This window comes from Homalodisca vitripennis, chromosome 3, assembly GCF_021130785.1.
Source record: "Homalodisca vitripennis isolate AUS2020 chromosome 3, UT_GWSS_2.1, whole genome shotgun sequence".
NCBI classification, from domain to species: Eukaryota; Metazoa; Arthropoda; class Insecta; order Hemiptera; family Cicadellidae; genus Homalodisca; species Homalodisca vitripennis.
The window spans coordinates 191,784,586-191,800,714 of NC_060209.1; positions in this window are offsets into that span (position 1 = coordinate 191,784,586).

Genomic DNA, 16,129 nt, shown 5'->3' on the forward strand with positions numbered 1-16,129 from the left:
CTGTTAACTGAATTTAGTCAAAATATAATTACACAATCTTAAGAATATTTTTATCATTTTGGTGCAGTAATAAAATAAAATGTCTTATTTTTAAAGAACCATAAATAGGTAATCATAAAAAAAATTTATTGAATTATTGCAAAGTAAATAGCGTATTTAAGTACAGCTTAAAGTAATACAACTTCTCTTTGCATTATTTAAAAATTTGCTACAATTAACTAAATTTAATATTTACATTTTAATATATACCGATTGGCAATTTCAATTGATAACAGACTTTTGTATAAATTTCATTATCATTAACAGTCATCTCTGTGAAGAGTGTAGAATCCACATCATCATATGAAAGACAAGATGATGAAAGCTTCAGGGTTCGTCCAGTGCCAGGCCCATTCAGCCTGATAGTTCAAGAACAGGAATTATGTTCATCTTTTTGCTTACAGTAATACATGCTATGTCACTATGGACATGGGTGCTAATAAGTTTAACCCCTTCATGGTAAACCCTGCCACCTTACCCTTACAAATCCATGGCGTGTATGAAGACCACGTGAAACTCTTCCACCAAAGGCGTCTACACAACACAGCTGAAGCCGCTGCAGATTGACCTGAAGGACCTTGATCCTCGTGATCAGCCACCATACCTCGTATCTTCAGCTGAATCTGCTCTACACCAGTGAACATCATCCAGTCCCTCACAATAAGAGTCGCTTCAGACTGCTCATCTCTCAACATTCAACGTCCTTCTAAACTTCCCACTTAGACGTTTCCAACGACTTTACAGTCCGTCACGGAACAAAATTCCACTATTTTGCTTGGTAGTGGCCTTGAGGATGCTGACAGCGTCCTTTTTGGTCACAGTACTGTCAACAATGAGGAAGTCCACAAAGAACATCTTAGTTTACCCTCAGCCTAGGAGCCAGACTTCGCAGCCAATACCTGTCTTTCCCACACAACCTGTAGACACACATCCTCTGCTAAGAATACTTCGTCAAGGATGTGCCATCAGGAAAGTTCTCGGGGACAAAAGCAACCTCGAGTCCTATCAAGACCTTCTAGAAGGTTTTATAGTTTTATCATTGTATATTTTTATTCCAACTGTGGTACTATTTGTAACAACAGATTTGACAATAAGAAAAGTGTGATTGGAATAGCAGTATACTTTTCAGAAATCCTGTCTCCTGAGCTTCGAAGACAGCAGAGGTATTCAAAGCTCTCTCTGTGCCAGGCAGCTGAATTCCCCGCCTGCAATTAGTCACTCCCCAAAAATTCTTACCTTTAAAAAAAAAAAAACATTGCTGAAAAAACTATCATGGTATTAGATAGCATATTTTCTTGACTGGGATTACCCTCGTCTTTTTTTATTGAGCTCTCTCTGTGCCAGGCAACTGACTTCCCTGCCTAAGATTAGTCACCGCCCAAGCCTCCCGTCAACTTAAAATCAACACCTAACAGTCCTGGTAAACAGCATTCTACGGAATTATTTGATGTCTTCTTAATAGGCAACTCCCATCTGAGATATTGTAGCAAAATACGTGATCCAGGGGAGAATATGTAGAATTTTGTCTCGAGCTAAAACCAGTGACATTAATAATAAGTTGTTTGAATATGCAGTTGTTAATCTTTCCGTTATTTACATTCTTGCTGGTGTAAATAACCCGTGAAGGGGTTACAGGAGAGGTTCAGGATACAATGGAGAGCATGGGAAGCGAGAGGCTCTTCATGCTGTGGCGGACCTATTGTTTACAGCTACAACCAAGTTTCCAAATTCTAAATTGTTTTAAAATACTATATTAATTAAGCGTGATATTGGCTGCAAAGTCCTATTTGATTTTAATAGTCGGTTAGACTTGATGTGCAATAATTTTAATGTGCACTTTGTTGAAGTGATTTGACTGGTTAGCCATAATGATCTCTATCGGGTGGTATCCACTTCAACCGTAGAGGTACATCTCCCTTGGACACACTGATCGTGGATGTCATAACTGCTACCTGGCAAGGTCCTGAGGAGCTGCCTAGTGGAGTAACGTGGAGCTCTCAAGAGGAAGCCATCCCTAATATTTGCCTTGTTCTCGGGTCGGGAGCTGTCCTTGTTGATGGCAGCGAGGAGCATTCTCATGTCTTAGAATACTGGCCGAGCGGGAGAGAAACTAGAGACCTCTGGATCACACATTTGAACATGAGGTCTCTCAACTCGAGTTTTGATGAGATGTGTTTACCTGTGTGTGACTTTGATCTGGACGTGTTTGGTTGTTACTGAAACCTGGCTTTCATATGATACACTCTCTGAGAATGATCAAATATCAGGGTATACAATGCTGCATAGTGACCGCCATGCAGACTCTGGTGGGGCAATAGGTCACATCAACGCTTATATCAGAGACACCATTGTATTTGAGCAGTATGTAATCTCTGTGGCCTCTGGTATTGAGAATCTTATGTAATACTAAAGGTGAAAGGAGTTAAACTGAGAGTTTGTTTTGTGTACGAGTCACCTAATGTTGAAGTATACCTGCCTTTCGGCTCTCTTTCACTCTCTATTGAAGTGAAATCGGTCATGATGCTTGGAGATACCTACATCAATCTGACAACTAAAGTGGGTTGTGAAACCACCTCTTACAAGAGTTCAATACAATCCAACTCATCAAAGAACTGAGGAGAGTGACAATTCGGCTGCTTCGATAGACCATAAAAATAATAGTGGAGAAGTCGGCCGAAATTGAGAGGATCACGCTATTGATGCTTGTACTGTAAAGAGTCAGCAAGGAATAAGAATAACAGACAATAAACTTGTTTATTTTAGTACTATATGTATGAAAGTAAAGGACAGGTCAAAACTTGTAAGTTATAGAGACTTTTCAGTTTGACTCAGAAAGAGCTATCACACGAATTGCAAAGGTTAAATTGGAAGTTTGCAAAAAGTTGATAACATTCAAAGACTTAAGATTCAATAAACACACACATAAGATATTTAAGATTTTGTTTTATTGCTTGTTATAAAGCAATATACGTTAACAGATTTTTGACGAGTAAGACCGATTGTTTGTAAAAAGATTAGTAAACCGAAGTCTCCGTGGCGAAGTGAAGAAACACTTGGAATCACAATAAAATAGATGAAAGAAGAGAGAATAGAACTGAAAAAGAAAAAATGAATACAAATGAGTCACAGGCACTCTAAACAGACTGATTTGATAAGAGAAAAGGTCATTCTTCGGTAAAAAATAGTCATCAGAGAAACCAAAAGAGTTCTGGTCATGTCTGAAAGAACTGTAGTTAATAAATCATAAGTACTAGTTTTCATCTTGAACTAAAAGTACATGAGATATTTCTCTTTTTTCATTATTACAATTTTATTGACAATACAATAACTACAGGTATACTTGTTTCCATGGTAATACAGTACAAAAAATCAATCAAAATTCAAAATTGAAAGAAGCAACATTTTCAGGTCCATCAGTAGTAAAATTGGATAATCCAGCTGTCCCTTATTCTGCAATACACAGTTTTACACTAGAAACAAATTAATAGTGGAGTAAAGAAACGTTGAAGACATCCACCATAGAAAATTCTCCTATTTTTCAGTGATACATGAAATATACGTAGTTCAAGAATAAGCACACAACTGAAGTAAATTCAAAGTTCCAATAGCAAGATAGTATCAGACGAAGACAATGTTTGGAGGTACCAGGATGAAATTCCAAGGTTAGTTAACACAGAAATATTGCTTTTTTTTCTTCCAGGAGTGAAATAATGTAATAATATTTTTCATACTATTCAATAATCACAATAAGCAAACCAATTTCTCCTGTTTCAGGAAATAAATTTCTTGTGCTAGATTAATAAACACCAGAAGCAAATTTCTGTTGTTCCAAGAACGAAATCTTGGAATGAAATTCCACATGCAAGTTTAGTGCACACCACAACAAAGACAAGTATTTGCTGTACCGGGAACTACATCGATGAACCAAATTTCTTGTGCTAGTTCAATAAACACAAGAAGCAGACAATTTTTGTTGTTCCAAGAGCGAGATCTTGGAATTAAATTCCTCGTATACAGTAAGTTTAGTGCACACCACAACAAGGAAAGTATTTGCTGTACCGGGTACTACATCGATGAACCAAATTTCTTGTGCTAGTTCAATAAACACAAGAAGCAGACAAATTTCTGTTGTTCCAAGAACGAGATCTTGGAATTAAATTTCTCGTATAAGTTTAGTGCACACCACAACAAGGACAAGTATTTGCTGTACTGGGAACTACATTTATGAACCAAATTTCTTGTGCTAGTTCAATAAACACAAGAAGCAGACAATTTTTGTTGTTCCAAGAGCGAGATCTTGGAATTAAATTCCTCGTATACAGTAAGTTTAGTGCACACCACAACAAGGAAAGTATTTGCTGTACCGGGTACTACATCGATGAACCAAATTTCTTGTGCTAGTTCAATAAACACAAGAAGCAGACAAATTTCTGTTGTTCCAAGAACGAGATCTTGGAATTAAATTTCTCGTATAAGTTTAGTGCACACCACAACAAGGACAAGTATTTGCTGTACTGGGAACTACATTTATGAACCAAATTTCTTGTGCTAGTTCAATAAACACAAGAAGCAGACAAATTTCTGTTGTTCCAAGAGCGAGATCTTGGAATTAAATTTCTCGTATAAGTTTAGTGCACACCACAACAAGGACAAGTATTTGCTGTACTGGGAACTACATTTATGAACCAAATTTCTTGTGCTAGTTCAATAAACACAAGAAGCCAACAAATCTGTCGTTTCAAGAGTAAATCTTGGAATTAAATTCCTCGTACATGTTTAGTGCACACAACAGGACAAGTATTTGCAACCAGGAATGAAATCATGGAATCAAATTTCTAGTGCTACTAAACACCAGAAGGAGACAAATTCTTGCTATTCCAGTAGCAAAATCTGGATTAAAATTCTCCCTACAAATTTAGTAAATTCCAAAAAAGACACATTTTCGAGACACATCAGTTCCAGGATAAAATCTTGAAAATATATTCTTCATGAAAGATAAAAAACAATGGAAAAGGTCACTGTAGTTCCAGACGAGTAACATTGTGAAATAAAATTTGTTGAAGAGGTTCAAGAAACCTAGGAAGAGATATAAATTTTGGATTCCAAATCAAATACAGGACCCCATAAGTATTTGAAGTTGAACATAAATAACTAAGAAAGATTAATTGAACACTCCAAGAATATTTGTACAGCTGGATAGTTCAAAATTAATTGTTCATTGCTTCGTTGTTTCTTTGTTGTATATGTATTCTATTAATAAAAAATGTTCGAAAATGAATATCCTTTTTATTAACAATGCAATACGCTTACAGTGTTTTCCACAATAATAAATACAATACGACTATAGTAAATGTGTGCCATATCAAGATATTTGCATGAACTTAGTTATAATAAAACATTTTAACCACAATAGGCCTAATTCATAAATAGGAAATAGTTAAAAAATCAAATCACTTTTTAAAGAGTGTCTGCTACACAATACAACTTGCATGACATAATCAGTTAGCTAACTCATCATTTGCATTGATATTACAACAGATTTTGTTTTCAGAAATAAAATTTTAAAGAAAATTACAATTTAATATTAGAACTTAGATTTGTGTCATGTAGACTGTTACATTTTCAATTCTAGATATAAGGACCTGACTTGGTGACATAGACAATAGACAATAGACAATATTCTTTATTAACATATTTTTCAAGAACAGTTTTGCGTCAAATATAACATGTGGAATAAATTCATAAAAATGTACATTGTCAAGTGATTAAACATGATTTGAATCGAGAACAAAAAACTCATCAAGAGAATAAAATGGATGTTTTTTTAGCCAGTTGCCAAGCCGTTGTCTCAGGTGCTGGTCATCTGTCCCCTTCACTGCTGCTGGAAGATGGTTCCAAAGCTTGGATCCCATGTAGCTTGGCTTCTCTTCATATTTGGTCAGGCGGTGTACAGGGAGGCAGTAGTTTGTTGCATGTCGGGTGTTGTATGTGTGCAGTTGTGATCCAGTCTTGAGTGGGTTCAGAGTCTTTGTTCTAGCATATGTTATGGTCTCAAGTATGTACAAATTCACTATAGTTAGGATTTTGAGCTCCTTGAACTTTTCCCTACGGGATTCTCTGGGTAATAGATCACAGTGTCCTTATAGCTCTCTTTTGTTGAATAAGTACACGTTGCACATTTGTCTTGGATGAGTTTCCCCTCAAAGAAACCACAAAGATACTAGGTAAAGGGACTACAAAGTACCAAAATTATGCAGGAACTCTGTATTTGTGACCTGCAAATTGTTGTTAGGTTGTGGGGGAGGGCTGTGTTCAATTTGGCTTGTAAATTTCTTGAGTTGGTTCTGTGAAGAATAGATGATACACTTCTAGTTCAGTTTACTTCAAACATTTTTTATGTTTTAAACTCGTTCATATTTTTATTATGACTAACTGTAGGAACTCAATTCAATTTTTATATAACTGTATACTTTAAGAGTTTCTTCAGTTTAATTGAATTTAATTTAATAATAGTTTATTTCCAAAAATATTTAAATGTGTGCAAATTTATTATTTAATTTCCATTACATTATTACTATAACTAGTTAAATGTTTACATAAAAATTATTATACACATAAATTTAAAGTGGCCTAGGAAATGAGCCTACATGGGCAGAAAAGCCTGTGCGTAGGTTTGAGTTGCTTCCCTGGAGATTTTGGATGGATTGAATCTGGTGATTAATTAATTATCATATAACATCAACACACACACACGCACTTGCACACGCTCACAAGCTTAAATACTGTATTTAGATAAGTTGAATATTTCGTTGTCAGGTAAGTATTACAGATAGAATAGAATAGAATAGAATATTCTTTATTGCACATATTCTTGGAGAACAGGGCAAAAGTCATGTTTATGTTACAATTGGTGTATGAGTTAGGGTTTGTCAAAATTGTGTGTTCTACATTGAACAAATTCTTGGATGGTGTAAATTGGTCGCTCCAGTAGCCAGTTTCTCAAGGAGGCTTTGAAGTTCTTTTCTGGCAGTCTTCTTAGGGATTCAGGTAGAATGTTGAAGAACATTGCTCCTCGATAAGAAGGTTTCCTCTCAAATAAGCTGAGATGATGTTGATTTAGGAGAAAGTTGCTCCTGTGTCTGGTGTTATAGGAGTGTCCGTCTCCAGTCCTTGCTTGCCCTGATTTGATTGTATAGAGGATTGTCTCTTGGATGTAGAGTCCTACTACAGTCAGAATTCTCAGTTCTTTGAAGGCTGTTCGGCATGTGTCAAGTGGTCCTAGTCCTTTTAGAGCTCTAATTGTCCTTTTTTGTAGAACCAGCACCCTTTGGAGATTTGAGATTGTCGTGCCTCCCCAGGCTATCAGGCCGTATCTCAAGTGAGATTCAAACAAGAGTAGTATGCTGTCATAGCTACATCAGTGTTGCTGATTTGTGCAATTCTCCTTATTGCGTAAAGACTGCTATTTAGTTTTTGACAGAGCTGGTTGATGTGTGGTTCCCAAGATAAATTTCGGTCCAAGGTGAGTCCTAAATATTTTCCGAATTCTATTGTAGTTACTTCTGGGAGACCAATGATAGTTATTTTGAGAAGCTGTAAAAATTAGTTGTTGGGTTTTTGATTCATTTAAAACCAAATCATTTAGGTTGCAATATTGTGTTTAGCCATATTGAAAAGCTACAAAGGAGTCAATGTCTAGTTGATCTTTGTTTTTGTTTGCTACAATAAGGGCTGTATCATCGGCGTACATTACCATTTCACAATAGTTTTGAAGGTATTCTGGAAAGTCGCTAGTCAGAAGGATATACAAGACGGGTCCAAGAACAGAGCCTTGCGACACTCCTCGGCTTACTGGTAGTGGTTCAGATTTTACTTTTTTGACCATGTTGTGTGTAGTGTAAGTAATTTCCACAATCTGTGTCCTATTGCTGAGGTAGCTCTTGAACCAGTCTATTTCTTTGTCAATGATTCCAGAGTTTGCAGTTTTTTTGTAATGAGCTTGTGGTCTAGACAATCGAAGGCCTTGGTAAAGTCCAAAAGTATACTTGTGGCTATATATATCCTGCTTCCAATTTATCAATGATGGTTTCAATTAGTTGGACCAGTGCTGTTGCTGTAGATCTGTCTTTTACAAAAAACCATGTTGTCTCGGAGTAAGAAGGTGATGCTGTTTGTTTGAGATGGTCCAGTAGTCTAGTTAGCACTACTCGCTCCAGGATTTTGGAAAAAGTGGAGATAAGTGAGATTGGCCGATAACTGGTGGCTTCGTCAGTTGCTCCAGTCTTATATTTTGGATAAATTTTGCGAGTTTCAACCCAATGCGGAAAAGTCCCTTGTAAAAGTGATTTGTTTATAATAGTTAGTGGAGTGATAATTTCATGTTTGCATTGTTTGACCAATTTAGAAGATATTTCATCGTCTCCTGTTGATGATTTTGATTTTAAGGTGTCTATGATGTTTCCGACTTCTATTTCATTTGTCTCCTGGAAAATTAGTCTTGGTATTTGGGGTATGTAATTTGGTTCTATTGTGTGTGTTGTTCGTTGTTCATTTCCTTTGGTATCAAGTGTTCTGTCAGCAATTGTAGCAAAGAAGCTATTTAAGTAATTGGTAATGTCTATTGGAGAGTCTGATGCGTAGTCCTGTATGTTTTAAGCGTTCAAGTTGAGTTTTTTCTAATCTCTCTTTTCTTTCATTATTAATCACTTTCCACATGGCTTTTGATTTGTTGTCGGATCTTTCAATGTAGGAGGAGTTAAGCTGTTTTCTTAGTGTTTTTAGTTTTAAGTCGTAGGATTTTTTCCTTTGGGCTGTTTCTTTTTTTGTCGTCAGGATGGCCCGTAATGTGTTCTTGATTTAGTGCCTCTAAGTATGCGTTTTTTAGCGCCTGGCTTTCATCATCCCATATTATTCTTGGTGGGATTTCTTTTATGTTTTACTATTTTGAGAGGGCAGGCTATGTTCATTGCAGATTGGAGGATCCCATGAAACGCTTTATAAGCAGCATCCACATTGTCTGTGAGCATAACTTGTGACCAGTCCTGTGCTTGTAGATTATTACCTCAGTTCTTCTACGGTTCTTGTGTTAAATTGTCTTCTGTATGATTGTGTCTGCGTGGGGCTTGTCATGTTTGTAGAGATAAAGCATAACTGGGCAGTGTGATCTGAGAGGCCTGTTTTTAGCACTCTGGTTGATATTTCAGTTTTCGTTAATGTTTTGTGCATATGAAATCTATAGAAGTCTTGCTGTGACTGGTTATTCTTGTAGGAGGTAGGTGAAGTCTGCTCAGTCCATAGCCGTGAATCATATCGTCCCAAGTTTCTTCTGTCGTTGCTTGCCACCAGGTTGTCTACATTGACATCCCCTATTACGAGTACCGGGTTTTTAAAAGATGTTATTTTGTCCAATTCAGATGATAAAATATCTAATGCTTCTTCCAGGTTGCTATAGGTGGCCTGTATAAACCTAAAAGGTGCAAGAATCCTTTGTTTCATCTCAATTTTCAGAAGGATGGTTTCACATATAAGTTCTGATGTGGTTCCTGATAAGGACATTACTATAATTTTATTTTTAAGGTTTAAGTCTGCAAAGACAGCACTCCACCTTTTCTGTGTTGTTGTCTATTAAAGCTTGCCTACAAGTCTGTAGCCAAGGATTCTAGTGCTCTCCAGCTTTTCGTTGTTTAAGCCATGCTCAGTAAGTATTAGTAAGTCTGGTTTGTTGTTGTGGAGAAAATGAGCAAGTCTGTCGGTTTTGTTCTGAAGGCCGTCAATATTTTGGTGTGCAATCATAAGTTTCTGGTGCTTATTTCTAGGTTTGGAAGAATTTATATTTTGGGGATTTTGATTTATTTTTGGTTCTTGTGCTGTTGCTATTGCTTTCTATATATTTCTATATATTCTCTATATTTCTATACAGAAGATCTCTTTTTTACATACAACATGTGCAGACCATTTTAAGCCCTTGTCAAAGAAGACACCCAAATATTTGTAAGACGATACATTTTCAATAGTTTCGCAAAAACAAAGTTCATTGTTGTAACTGCCACAATTATGAACCACGAGGTCGCCGAGGGCATAGTCTGTGGTCTCCCGGAGAGAGATGGGCATAAAATTAGTCTTTGATGTATTTAATGAAAGAATATTTTAGTCAAACAATTTTTTAAAGACCATGATGAGGTCATGTAGAGCGTTAGAACGGGCATCAACCCAATCGTTATCTTTCATTAAAATTAACCTATCATCTATATATATATAAAAAATGAATGTTTGTATGTTTGTCCTTTATGGAATCGTGAACTATTGGACCGATCATGATGAAAATTTGTACGTATATGTATTTTTCCACGGAGAAGGTTTATAAGCTATGCCCATCCCTTTCCCGATTCAGGATTCCGCCCCACTGGTTACAGAAATACCCATAAGAAATGCATTGCAGCAAACATATGTTAACGTCTTTTCAAATTTTTAATCAGCTGTTCTTTGTAAACATATATTACACTTATAGTTTTAAAGCATAGAGTAAGCTTAAGAGAAACGACAAATTTTGTTTAAACTGTTTTTGCAATCACTGTTAAACATAGACTTTACTATCCAGATAATACAATTCAAATTTGACGTAAAAATTCACCTTTAACTGCAATATTTATTTAATATAAACCATGCTCATGCTTGATCAGAAGAGTAATGCAGATATCATAATTACTATCTTACGTTGGCTACAAATATAAAGAATGTTATAAAATCAACCTTAGTTGTTTTTTTTGACAGAAGTATGGTTCTCAAAACTCCGTGTGTACATATTCTCTCGATCGAGACAACAAAGCAAGCTCAATCGTGGCATCGGAGATATAACTAATTTAATCTAAAATTTATTATAGTAAAAAAAAAAATTTACTAAGTAATATAAGGACTTCGGTTCTTAAGATTTGCGTGCGAAGCCGTGGGTAACAGCTAGATAGAGGCAGGAATATGGTACATACCTTCATAATACGCCCAAGAGGCTCACGATGGAACGACTATCAATTATCTCAGCAATGTTTAGAATGTGATAGAAAAAGAATAAGTGAATATAGTGTACTGTTTTCAACGGGAAATTGCGTGCGAAGCCGCGGGCAACTTTTGCAAAAAATTATTGAAATGCGCAGCAAAGCGCGCCGGGCCCGCTAGTCTACAAATAAAACAGGATTGCCATTTAAATTCAATTTAGAGATATTGCTAATATATATCAAAAACAGAATTGCCAGCGTACCGCCCTGAACCACCCCGTAGTCTACTGGAAGCGCGTCACTCTCGGTCCCACAGAATCAAGATATTCTGACAGAAATTATTACAGACAGACACGGTCTGCAGCCTACTTGTGAGTTAGGTTGAGAACCATGAAAGAGCATTACACCGAACTCCAGTGGCCTCTATTAAGAAGCAATCTATTTCTATCAATGCTATCAAAGGTCTTCCTCAAATCAATAAATATTAAAATAATGCACAAGTTGTTAGATATAGCATCATTGATTTGTCTGTTGACATCAAAAAGAGCATCAGAAATGTTCCTGTCCTCTCTGAACTCATACTGACACTCGCACAAGATTTGATTGTTAGAAAGATAGGAAGCTAATTGTTCTTTAACTATACGCTCAAGGATCTTAGAGAATACACTCAAAAGGCTGAGAGGTCAGAAATTATTTGTATCTAAGAAGTTACCTCCTTTATGCAAGGGAATGACCTTAGCGATTTTAAAAGTATCTGGGAAAATGCCAGAAGAAATATTTAAATTTATTAAGTGCAGAAGGGGCTTAGAGAAGATATAAATATTGTTTTTTAACAGATCAGCTGAGACACCATCACATCCAGGGTCAGTAACAGTGCTCAATGTGAATACAGTATTCTGTCCGCTTCACTTAAAACCAGGTCCCCACTCAAATCAATAGCACTAGTAAGATTGTGTCCAACTGCGGAGAAAAAGGAATTAAAATCATTATCTACTTCTTTACACAAACTATGAGTGATATACAGAGTATCTGGTAAAAGTTTTTGGATCAGAAAAGAATCTCTCTTCTTAACAACTTTACCTGCAAGCTTATTTACGATAGACTAGAACATTTTGGGATTGTTTTGATAATTTTCAAGTTTAGTTCTGTAATATTGCTTCTTGGATTGTTTAAGAGATTTGCTTAAATTGTGTCTGAACGTACAAAAAAATTGATAGAGATCATTATTATTTTTTTTTTTTTAAATTAGTTTTTTAAAAATTTTTTACTTACATTTGTCTCTAATGCGAATTAATTTGACCAAATCGGGTGTAATCCATGGTTTTAATTTTTTTAGCGTGTGGAATAGTTATTACAAGTTTTGACGAAGTTTTTATAAGACGAGATATTGTATTTTCAAATTGTTTAGTGCACATTGTGATATCTTGGCAACTCAAAACAGGTTCCCAGTTCAAGTGAGCGAGACTATGGCTGAGCAGATGCTTATCAGTGTAGTATTGTGTAGTAGAGTCGTCAGTAAGGTTGTCATTGTGAGCCGATGTAGCAGTGATAGTGAGAGGCCAGTCTGGAGCACAGCTGATAGTACATCGTTCATGTCATAGTAACGTAGAAATACTCATCCAGACATGACGAGCAGTTATTAGTCACTCTTCTTGGTTTATCTATAAATTGAAGAAATCCCGATCCCAATAAGCAGTTTAAGTATCTGTTGCATGTTGAAGTATTCTTAAGTTGATTTTAATGTCACCAAAAATTATTTGCATCTTGCTCTTATCTAAACAATTACAATAATTTTCTAGTTCAGATAAGAAAAAGTCAGATAAAAAATATTTTGTTGATATGGGATATGGTAATGAAGTAGACAATAAAATGGTCAACTTTTTTTAAACCAATGAAGTCATTACTATCCATTGTAGTTACCAAAATTTACTTTTACATAAGCAACAAAAGCTGATGTAAAACCATCCATAAATGAAATTAAACCTAGCGCAGAGTAGCGATGTAATCTCTATACAAATTGTGAAGGCCCGTTAGTCCTTACACACTTGGAGCAATTACTCACCTGTTAAATGAATCGTTCATTTAACAGGTAAATCAGGTAAATCCCCTGAACACTGGAAAAAGAGCATAGAGATCCCATTGCCTTAAGTAACCGACCCACTAGCATACAGCAGTTACAACTAATTACCATTCTTCCTGCCAACTCAAAAATACTTGAAAAGATCGCAATCCGCCAGTTAAAAATTTTCATAGAAAAAAGACAAATAATCCCAAAACTGCAATCTGCTTCAGGAAACATAAATTGGCATAAACAGTGTACAGTACAGGAACAGCAGTACTGAATTTGTTCAGTGATTTTTACAATGAAAAAGATGTTAAGAAATTTAGCTTAATTGTTCTACTTGATTACTCTCAAGCATTTAATTATATTAACCATGAGATGCTGATTGCCAAGTTGAGGTATTATAGTTGTGATGATAAAACTGTGGCCTGGTTTCAAACTTGAAGGGTCGAATTGCAGGACAAAATTGGGGAGTGACAAATCAGGTACGATTCCAAGGAGCATGGTGTTCCACAGGGTAGTTGTTTGGAGCCCATATTGTTCAACTCGTACACATCTGATCTTCCCGGCTCGGTACAGTTCTGCACTGTTCGTCAGTATGCTGACAATTGCCAATTACACTTGTCATATGACTCTACCTTGATGCATGAGGCAATTGGTGCCATCAACTGTGATTTGCTCAACATTCACAAATGGTCAGAGAGCATTGGTCTCAGACTCACTGTGAGCAAGTCTGCTCCACAAGAATTAGTGCAGACCCTCAGTGAAACCTTTGTGCAGGTTATACTCAGCGAAGAGAGCTTGTCAGTCTCTGTCAAGACAACAAGACTCGTGGAGCCGTGTTGGATAGAGGTCTTAATTTGTCTGACCTTGTTACTTGCACAATTCATAGAGCTCTTTACTTAGAGACTTGTGGAGATTTAGAGATCTACTTTCAGAATCCACATTCTGGAAGACTACAGATCATGCACTCACTGGTACTGGTGGTATTTAAATACTGCTATCCTGTGGTAACAGCATTTCTGTGGGGAACACAGAAAGAATAAAAAATGCAAAATAGTGCTGTCAGATTTGTCTACAGCTTTAGACATTATGAACATGTGTCTCCCTATAGAGATGCTGCCAACCTGTTTCCAATGAAAGCTGTGTGCAGGATAATGACGTTATGTTTGATCCATAAGGTCCTTGTAATTGGAGAACCCTGGGTATCTAGATGAGAGGCCTCAGTACCAAGGAGATATTGCTGAACACAGCACCCGCCAAAGATGGAAAGCCACTTTCCTAAAAAGAGGTTTTAAACCATTACAATCTTACCCTTATAGGAAGCATAAAGAAAACCCTTAAAGGGATACCTGAGTTTGTAAAGTTAGTCAAGAATTGGCCAGTAGGCTCATGCGTTTTTGCTTCCAGAAAAGATAACAAAAGTAGTATCTTCCAACCCAAAAATGAACAAAGTTGTGCTTACAACACTACCATGGTGATACTGGCCTTAAAGTTGGAAAGGTAAACAAGCCTTCTTATCTTAACCTTCAACAAAATCCAGCGTTTACAAAGTCGTTGAAATAATATGTGCACACTCTATTGCTTATATGGGCAACCAGAAGGATAATCAGAACCAGAAATTTATTGTAACGTTACATACAGTAATTGTAGTAGATAAGATCTACAATGAACAGGTGACTCGTCAATATAGAAGGATACATGTTGTGTTTTCTCCTTTCTCGATATTGCTGGTATAAATGCCTATCAGACCTTAAAAATGAACACAAACTTAACTTCAAAAAGGAATGCATTTAAAAAATTTTTGTTAAAGTAACTCTTTGATGAATACATTAGAATGAGAGGTACAAAGAAAGCCCTCCCTACAATCAAACTTCGCTTATGTGAAATATTAGGCATCGCTGCAGCTGAGATTACAAGTCAAGTCTATTACAGCATCAGATATCAGACGCTGGAGCAAACTCAACATTCACATTGAATCAACTCTTCCCACCATAGCTACATTATGTGGTGAGTATGCCTTTTTACCCCAATAAAGAAAATACAAATACATAGGTCTTGGAAATCTACTTAAATCAAAAAGCATCTACTTTCAGCTCTTGACTATCAGAAGCATTTTGATGCAGCCACTTCGCAAATGTTGGGAAAATTTGAACTTGTTCCAGGCAACACTAAAAATGAATATATTTTAAAAATAACCTACATTTCATACAAAGATGACTTAGGCCTGCCTACTCACTTGATTGGGTGTGTGCTATGATCCAAGAGAACAGACACTGCGCTTATTTAATGATTGAAACTTCGCTAGGTATTAGATCCGCACCAGTGTGAATAATATTGCATAAATTTTAAAAGTCGGAAAAAAAATATCTTGATGGGTACCTCATGATTTGAAAGATGAGCAAAAATCTGAGCATTTAAGAATCAGCCAGCGGATCCTCGAAGTGCTTAATAATAATAGTTATCAGATCATTTCCAAAATTGTCACTGGTGATCAGACGCACATATGATTTTATAATGTTCAACCTTGAGGAGGGGTGCGTACGGGTGTTTGAAGACGAGTCATCCCCAAACACATCTCAACAATTGTCAAGAAACAACGAACAGTGAAGAAAGTAATGTGTGACACTGTTTTCTTCAGGAGTACAGGGCTGGTGAAGGCTATTAAGTTAGAGGGACAAAGGACTATACCAACAAGTTGGTACATTAAACAATGCTTGCTTAAAGAAGTTATTCAGGACTTGACCATTAAGGGTTCAGTTTTGGACCACAGCAATGCCTCTTTGCACACTGCAGTAAAAACTTTAGTTTTTGGTCGAAATGCATCAAAACGATGGAGCATTCCCCTTATTCATTTATCTTGTTATATGCGACTTCTGGTTATTCTACAATGTGAAGAAACTTTTGCGTGGTCGTCGCTTTTCTTCAGAAACCAAAAATAATGAGGAGGTTCATAAATATTTTGACTCCATTTCAAAAATTGAGTGACTGGGAGCTTTCAAAGAATGGAAACCTGATTTCAAAAGTGCATTGACACTGG